Here is an 8457-nt window from a genome sequence, read left to right on the forward strand (position 1 = left end):
CATCTACATCCACAACTGCTCAGCTCTGACTGTCTCCTTCCCTCCCCATACTTTTCTGCACTGGTCTGACCTCCCCTTTTCCCCTAGATGGAGCAGCATTGGTTGAAAGGGGCTCTTCCCCACGGCAGGAGGAGAGTTCTGGGTCCCTTCCCCTAATCGGGGAGCAGTGGATAGGAGAGGAGCCTCTGAGCCACCTCCCGTGGCCTGGTAAGGTGTAGCATGATGAGGAACTGTTGAAGAGTTTGTTGAGGAGGGCATAGATGGCTCTATATCCTTTCCTCCAAGAAGTATGTCACGGGCGGGGAAGGTGCCCAATTCCCCCCATCATAGTTCTGCTCTCTCAGCACTTTCTAGCTCCCCCTCTAATAAACACCCCCATCCTGATTACCCCTAATTTGACCACTAGCTCTACCCATGAGGCATAGTAAAGGTTAAGACCATGTGAGCCAATGTGGGTTTTAGCGCATTTAGAATAATCATCCCTTAAACAGCAAGTGACTCTCATAACTGCTGCTCCACTCCACTACCCACCCAAGCAAAACCATGTTCATAGTTTATGTATTTCACGCTTTTTGGGGGTTCTGACTATTAACACCTTTAAAAATATGTAATGATTTCAGATGCTTTCTCCCAAAGAAACTGGGCAGGAAACTGTAAAACTCAATCTCTGATTGCCCAAAGGGAAATACAGCAACACTCTTTCAGGGAAAAGAAAAATACCAGCTGCTTAGTCATCTTCCAAGGGACATATTTATGATCCCCATCAGGATTTCTCAGTAGGCAGCAGGGAGCAATTATTATTACTGTTATGTTTTAATAGGTTTTTACATAACTATCAAACATGTAAACGACTGTGCAGATATTGTTTCTAATTAACAGCATTATTTTCAGTAAAATCAGAAAAAAATAACATTTTCTGGGACACTGTTACTTGTGTGGGGTCTGCTTCAGGAACATGCAACGCATGAAGCATGAACCTACTTTCCCATCCCTCCTCTCACTCCCCCCCCCAAGCATGCGCTGCATGGCTTCTGCTGGCTAGGGGGGGAGGCAGATTTGATCCAGTTGTGCATATACCTGGATGACTTCCCCTTTGAAAGGCCACCAGGTGGCAGCAAAGAGAAGGGACTGAGGAGCAGTCAAATCGCCCAACTTTTGCCCCAAGAAAGTAATTTATAGCCCAACAAGTCACCTGATGCCTTTCAAAAGTAGCCCAGTTGGTCACAAATTCCCAAGGCTGGCAACACTCAGCTGGAGCTAAAGAGTCCAGCAGCTCAGGTTGGTACCCCCACTTCCTCTTCAAGGCCAGGCAGCGGGGTTAGAACCGCAGGAGGAGCAGAAGTGAAGATGGAGCTGTGTGGGTTGAACAGATGGGGGAAACTGGAGGGCAGTGCCGTCCCTAGGGGGGTGTAACGCCAACAGACCCCGGTCATTGGCGGGTGGGATTTAACCGGGGACCTCTGGAGCTTAGTACATGAGTCTCTACCACATGAGCTAAAAGCCAACTGGCTGCTAGTTAAGGCTGTAGAGCAGATACATTTTATCTCTCTCTCTAAGTGGTCTCGGTGCCACTAGATAGGACAGAACACAACACCCAGGAGGTGTGTGGGTAACATGGGGCCTGGGACAACCCCGCCAGCCCAGGCCCCGCCCTATTCACCCCTTTCCCCCAAACCTCCACCCCGCCTCATGCTGGCTTCTGACCCTGCCCCCGAGCGATGCTGGGAGCCAGCGGGGTGGGGCGGGGCGGGGCAGGTGGGCTTGGGCCGGGTCACTTGCTGCTGCCAGCACCAGGCCCACCATTAACCTCCAGGCTGCCCTGGACCCCATGTCCCGAAGTGCGGCCTCCGCCCCCCCCCAAAAGCGCGGAGCCCAGGGCAGTTGCCCTGAGCCATCTTATGGACAGGATGGCTCTGCTGGAGGGACAGGATTAATTGCAGGATAGGGAACAGGCATGTGGGGTGAGAGCTCCTGGTGCAGCGGCCAAAAGCACATTACACAATACATTTGGGAGTGCGGGCAACACTAATTGGCCCACACAGGACGTGTATGCAGTGTAGTTATAACCATGTTGGTCCCGGGATATTAGCAAGCCAAGGTGGGTGAGGTAATATCTTTTATCAGACATTGGTCCAATAAAAGCTATTACCTTATCACACACAGGATGGGCAGGAGACGTTAAACACTCAAAAGCCAGCCCAAACACCAGAACATCATCTTTTTTATTTTAAATCTAATTTTTTTTGAGCCCCTCTCCTGAATTTTTGGGGTGCTGACCGATAATTTTTGAGCTCTTGGGTTTGGCAATGGTGTCAGATATCATTCCCAACATTTTCTTTTACTTTCAACGGAGAACTGCTGGAAAACAACAACAGATATTGTGAGAGTTTGGGGAATCTATGTAAACTTATACATTCCAGTTTGATTTTATGAACTCTCTCTAGTCTAGATGACTGTATTTTTCAGTGTGGAGCAGAACTGCAATGTCATGGTAGGAACAGACCATGACTGTGAATCTGAAACAAGGCCTTCCAGGGGCCCGTCACCTTTGACTATCTTTCACCTATGAGAGCAAGGAGTTTGGTAAAAAAAAAGAGGGTGGGAGTGGGAGGACAAGGTTAAAGCAAACTGGTTCTCCCAGTTTGTTTCCAGGGTTGTGATGATCTTGGGAGTCTGTCAATGTGCAATTTATTAATTCTGTTTGCGATTATGATGTTTGTATGGTTAAGACCAGATGATTATCTTTGCTGTGGTCATGCCTCATTTCCCTTGTGTTAAGGAGCCTGGGCGAGGCACCTGCGTGTTTGTCTCTAACTAAGGGTACGTCTTCACTTACATCCGGGTCCAGATGTAAGCAATCGGTTTTCTGAGTTCGATTTATCGCGTCTGGTTAAGACGCGATAAATCGATCCCGGATCGATCCCGGAAGTGCCCCGGATCGATCCCGGAAGTGCTCGCCTTCGACGCTGGTACTCCAGCTCGGCGAGCGGAGTACGCAGCATCGACGGGGGAGCCTTCCTGCCGCGTCTGGACCGCGGTAACTTCGGACTAAGGTACTTCGAATTCAGCTACGTTATTAACGTAGCTGAATTTGCGTACCTTAGTCCGAAGTGGGGGGGTTAGTGTAGACCAGGCCAAAATCATCCACATTTGACCAGATCTTGCCTGAACAGAAAATGGGCAAGCTGTATCCTAGGTGCAGTAGTGGGGTAGGGAGGACATTCATTCTTTATATGGCTTTAACAGCACAATGCATATGCTAACAAACTTAAAAGCTTTGTTTAAGTTTGTTAGCATATGTATTGTGCTGTTAAATTGGTCAGGAGTCCTCAAGGGGGAGGAGTGGGGGGTATGGGGGGGGGGGAGACGGGGGGACGGAAGGTATTTAAACAGTGTTTTTGATTCTGTTTCTCCCCATTGGTCTGAATTATCCATGACATTCTTACCTCTAATTATTTGCACTTGATGTGATGCAGTATGCCTCTGCTTGCACTGACTAGAGAATGTTTGGATTCCGATGTCAGCCCAGTTCTGCAGCCTGACAGGTATCAGGTGTTGTCCCCAGTGTACATAGAATTCTTCTTTGCAGCCAAACTAGTCTAACATGCATTTTTGCTAACTGGAACTGGAGCAACAAAACAAAGAAAACAAATGCCTCATTTTCCAGCTTTGTGGGTGAGAGAACTATAAGTAAAGATTATAGCGCCGGACACTCATAGAATCATAGAATATCAGGGTTGGAAGGGACCTCAGGAGGTCATCTAGTCCAACCCCCTGCTCAAAGCAGGACCAATCCCCAACTAAATCATCCCAGCCAGGGATAAATAAATAAAAACCTCTAAGGAAGGAGATTCCACCACCTCCCTAGGTAACCCATTTGAGGGCTTCACCACCCTCCTAGTGAAAAAGTTTTTCCTAATAAACAACCTAAACCTCCCCCACTGCAACTTGAGACCATTATTCCTTGTTCTGGTACCACTGAGAACAGTCTAGATCCATCCTCTTTGGAATCCCCTTTCAAGTAGTTGAAAGCAGCTATCAAATCCCACCTCATTCTTCTCTTCTGCAGACTAAACAATCCCAGTTCCCTCAGCCTCTCCTCATAAGTCATGTGCTCCAGACCCCTAATCATTTTTGTTGCCCTCCGCTGGACTCTTTCCAATTTTTCCACATCCTTCTTGTAGTGTGGGGCCCAAAACTGGACACAGTACTCCAGATGAGGCCTCACCAATGTCGAATAGAGGGGAATGATCACATCCCTCGATCTGCTGGCAATGCCCCTACTTACACAGCCCAAAATACCATTAGCCTTCTTCGCAACAAGGGCACACTGTCAACTCATATCCAGCTTCTCGTCCACTGTAACCCGTAGGTCCTTTTCTGCAGAACTGCTGCCTAGCCATTCGGTCCCTAGTCTGTAGCAGTGCATTGGATTCTTCCGTCCTAAGTGCAGGACTCTGCACTTGTCCTTGGTGAACCTCATCAGATTTCTTTTGGCCCAATCCTCTAATTTGTCTAGGTCCCTCTGTATCCGATCCCTACCCTCCAGCGTATCTACCACGCCTCCCAGTTTAGTGTCATCTGCAAACTTGCTGAGGATGCAGTCCACGCCATCCTCCAAATCATTAATGAAGATATTGAACAAAACCAGCCCCAGGACCGACCCTTGGGGCACGCCGCTTGATACCAGCTGCCAACTAGACATGGAGCCATTGATCACTACCCGTTGAGCCCGACGATCTAGCCAGCTTTCTATCCACCTTAACTTATCCACCTTAACTTGCCGGCAAGAATACTGTGGGAGACCATATCAAAAGCTTTGCTAAAGTCAAGTAATAATACATCCACTGCTTTTCCGTCATCCACAGAGACAGTTATCTCATCATAGAAGGCAATTAGGTTAGTCAGGCGTGACTTGCCCTTGGTGAATCCATGCTGACTGTTTCTGAGCACTTTCCTCTCCTCTAAGTGCTTCGGAATTGATTCCTTGAGGACCTGCTCCATGATTTTTCCAGGGACTGAGGTGAGGCTGACTGGCCTGTAGTTCCCCGGATCCTCCTTCTTCCCTTTTTTAAAGATAGGCACTACATTAGCCTTTTTCCAGTCATTTGGGACCTCTTCCGATTGCCATGAGTTTTCAAAGATAATGGCCAATGGCTCTGCAATCACATCCGCTAACTCCTTTAGCACCCTTGGATGCAGTGCATCCGGCCCCATGGACTTGTGCTCGTCCAGCTTTTCTAAATAGTCCTAAACAACTTCTTTTTCCACAGAGGGCTGGTCACCTCCTCCCCATGCTGTGCTGCCCAGTGCAGGAGTCTGGGACCCTGATAACCTTAAACCAGCTGCCTCAGGAATCTGTCAGGAACTTTGCTGAAAATATGTTCCTCATCTTAGCAATGGAGCTAAGACTTCTCACACATCTGCCCACCTTTATTCGAATGACCCTCCTTCTGATCTGACAGCTCAGGCATTGTCAGTTTCATCTAGAACAATTTACAAACTTGAAACCTAATCCTGTAAACCCTTAATCATTTGATCAATCCCATTGAAGATAGGGTGACCAGATGTCCCGAGACACTTCCAATTTTGAGGGCTTTTTCTTATATAGGCACTTATTACCCCCCCTCTCCCCCCATCCCGATTTTTTACACTTGCGATCTGTTCACCCTAATTGACGACAATGTGACTATTTGCATGTCTATGGACCCCTTTTGTGGTAAGAGTTTCAGGAGTCTGTTCTGTTCCTATAAAGGAAGTTGAATGTCCCATTGAAATGCAATGTTTGGGTACAATACCATAAAGCAGTTTAGGATACAGTTCTACTTAAAATTTGTCTTTTAATAAGTCATACATATGCTGAAATGGCTCCTTACCCAACTCCCATATTCCACATAAACAGACTGAAATACTACATATTTTGGGGGAAAGTGAGTAGTTAAACATGTTGATGTTTGTATATACAAACACCCATTTCATCACTGTACTGGAAAATATAGCTGAACTTAATTTTCTATGGAATTTGAAGAAAGTTTAACTGCCCCAATTGTTTTCTGTGTTAGTCAGTGTGAACCTGCAAAAATTACATGCCTTCTAAGAGAAAAGAATCAGTCCATACTTACTGGGGGAAAAAAATTCCTTCCAACTGGTGTTCAGAAGAGTGCTACAAGACATACATAACCTCATGAGCAGAGGGCGGAGAAGATACCCTCCCACATTATGACCAGCAAAAATAATAATAATTAATAAAATCTCAAATAGGCAGAGGTTCACGAATTTGCAAACCTAAAAACCTGTGTTATGCGTTAAACCACCTCACCACGTACCAGGTTTATGAACATTAAAAAGTTAACTGCAAAAGAACACTGAAGTCCATTAACTGGAATGTGTGCCAGCCAGCATGCCCTCACTGACTAAAGGTGCAGTCACACCTGAACAACTAAAAATTAACCTTGCCCTTTTAAGCTAAACTGAGTCATGTCACTGGCTTCATCTGTGTTGTTACATAACAGATAACAAAACTCCAGTGGGGCATGGTTCTGGCACACAGGGTCTCAGGTACTTGGTGTGCTTTTTCAGAAACTTTTTTCGGAATAGTCATGTAGGTGAAATAGCTGGTACTTATGATTATGCTATTTCTATGCATGTATATTCATCTTGGTATCTGAAGTTATGCATATTAGCTATAAGAACAGGAGTACTTGTGGCACCTTAGAGACTAACAAATTTATTTGAGCATAAGCTTTCGTGGGCTACAGCCCACTTCTTCGGATGCATAGAATGGAACATATATTGAGGAGATATATATACACACATACAGAGAGCATGAACAGGTGGGAGTTGTCTTACCAACTCTGAGAGGCCAATTAAGTAAGAGAAAAAAACTTTTGAAGTGATAATCAAGATAGCCCAGTACAGACAGTTTGATATCTTGATTATCACTTCAAAAGGGGCTGGTTCCAGGCCTCCGCAGTGGGGCAGGAGCAGGTCAGGGAGGAAACCGCCCTCCAGCACAAGCTGGCAGAGCGGAGCGAGTTGGGGCCGGGTTGCTCCACTTCCTGCTGCCCGGTGATTGCAGGGCAGCCCCGACCCCGCACTCATGGGGTGGCGGGAAGTGGAGTGACCCAGCCCCAGCTTGCTCCGCTCTGCTTTCCTGGACCCTGGCTCCCAGCCTTGAGGTTTGGGGGCAGGGGGGAACTGCCCCCCAGCACTCACCGGCAGCGCAGCTGGGAGCCAGGGGAGCGGAGCAGGCTGGGGCCGGGTCGCTCCATTTAACGCCGCTGGTGAGTGCAGGCCCGACCCCTGCTGCAGTCCTCAGGGGAGTGGGAGTGGGGCTGGGGTGGAGCAGAGGCGGGGCTGGGGCGGAGCAGGGGCAGGGGCCATGGGGAAGAGGCAGAGCAGGGGCTGGAGCAGCATGCAGCTGCATATCACACCAGGAAATTTGGTGCCCCAAATTTCCTGGTGCCCTACGCAGCTGCGTACTTTGCATATGGGTAGGGACAGCCCTGGTGACACAATGTCTGTGTAGACACTGCATTTCTTACATTGCCTGTTGGCTGTCAGCCCCGCACCAGGCTCATAGCTGGAGCTCCCCCTGCCCTGGGGCTGACAGCCTGGCTGTCAGTCCTGCACGGGGCTCACAGTGAGAATCACACTGTCAGCCCTGGGGCGGGTGGACTCCAGCTATGAGCATCGCATGGGGTGGGGGGGCTCCAGCTGTGAGCCCCACACAGGAGGATGGGTGCTCCAGTTATCAGTGCCCCACACTATTAAGTTGGTGGAAACACTCCTGAGGAGGACAGGCACCACCAACAGGGCGCGTAGTGTGGACATAAACCACTGCAGTAATTACTGTGGGTGGCTGTATGCCAACCTAAATTAGTAAAAAGCAACAGAGGGTCCTGTGGCACCTTTAAGACTAACAGAAGTATTGGAGCATAAGCTTTCGTGGGTGAATGCCCACTTCATCAGACACAAGTAATGGAAATTTCCAGAGGCAGGTATAAATCAGTATGGAGATAACGAGGTTAGTTCAATCAGGGAGGGTGAGGTGCTCTGCTAGCAGTTGAGGTGTGAACACCAAGGGAGGAGAAACTGCTTCTGTAGTTGGATAGCCAGTCACAGTCTTTGTTTAATCCTGATCTGATGGTGTCAAATTTGCAAATGAACTGGAGCTCAGCAGTTTCTCTTTGGAGTCTGGTCCTGAAGTTTTTTTGCTGTAAGATGGCTACCTTTACATCTGCTATTGTGTGACTAGGGAGGTTGAAGTGTTCTCCTACAGGTTTTTGTATATTGCCATTCCTGATATCTGACTTGTGTCCATTTATCCTCTTGCATAGTGAGGATACGCAAGAGGATAAATGGACACAAGTCAGATATCAGGATATCAAAGACTGTGACTGGGGCCTATTTGGGGAATCAAAGGGAGCTTAACTGACATGGTGCTCCAGTTTGTGG

The sequence above is a fragment of the Emys orbicularis genome, chromosome 1 (genome assembly GCF_028017835.1).
Source record: "Emys orbicularis isolate rEmyOrb1 chromosome 1, rEmyOrb1.hap1, whole genome shotgun sequence".
NCBI classification, from domain to species: Eukaryota; Metazoa; Chordata; order Testudines; family Emydidae; genus Emys; species Emys orbicularis.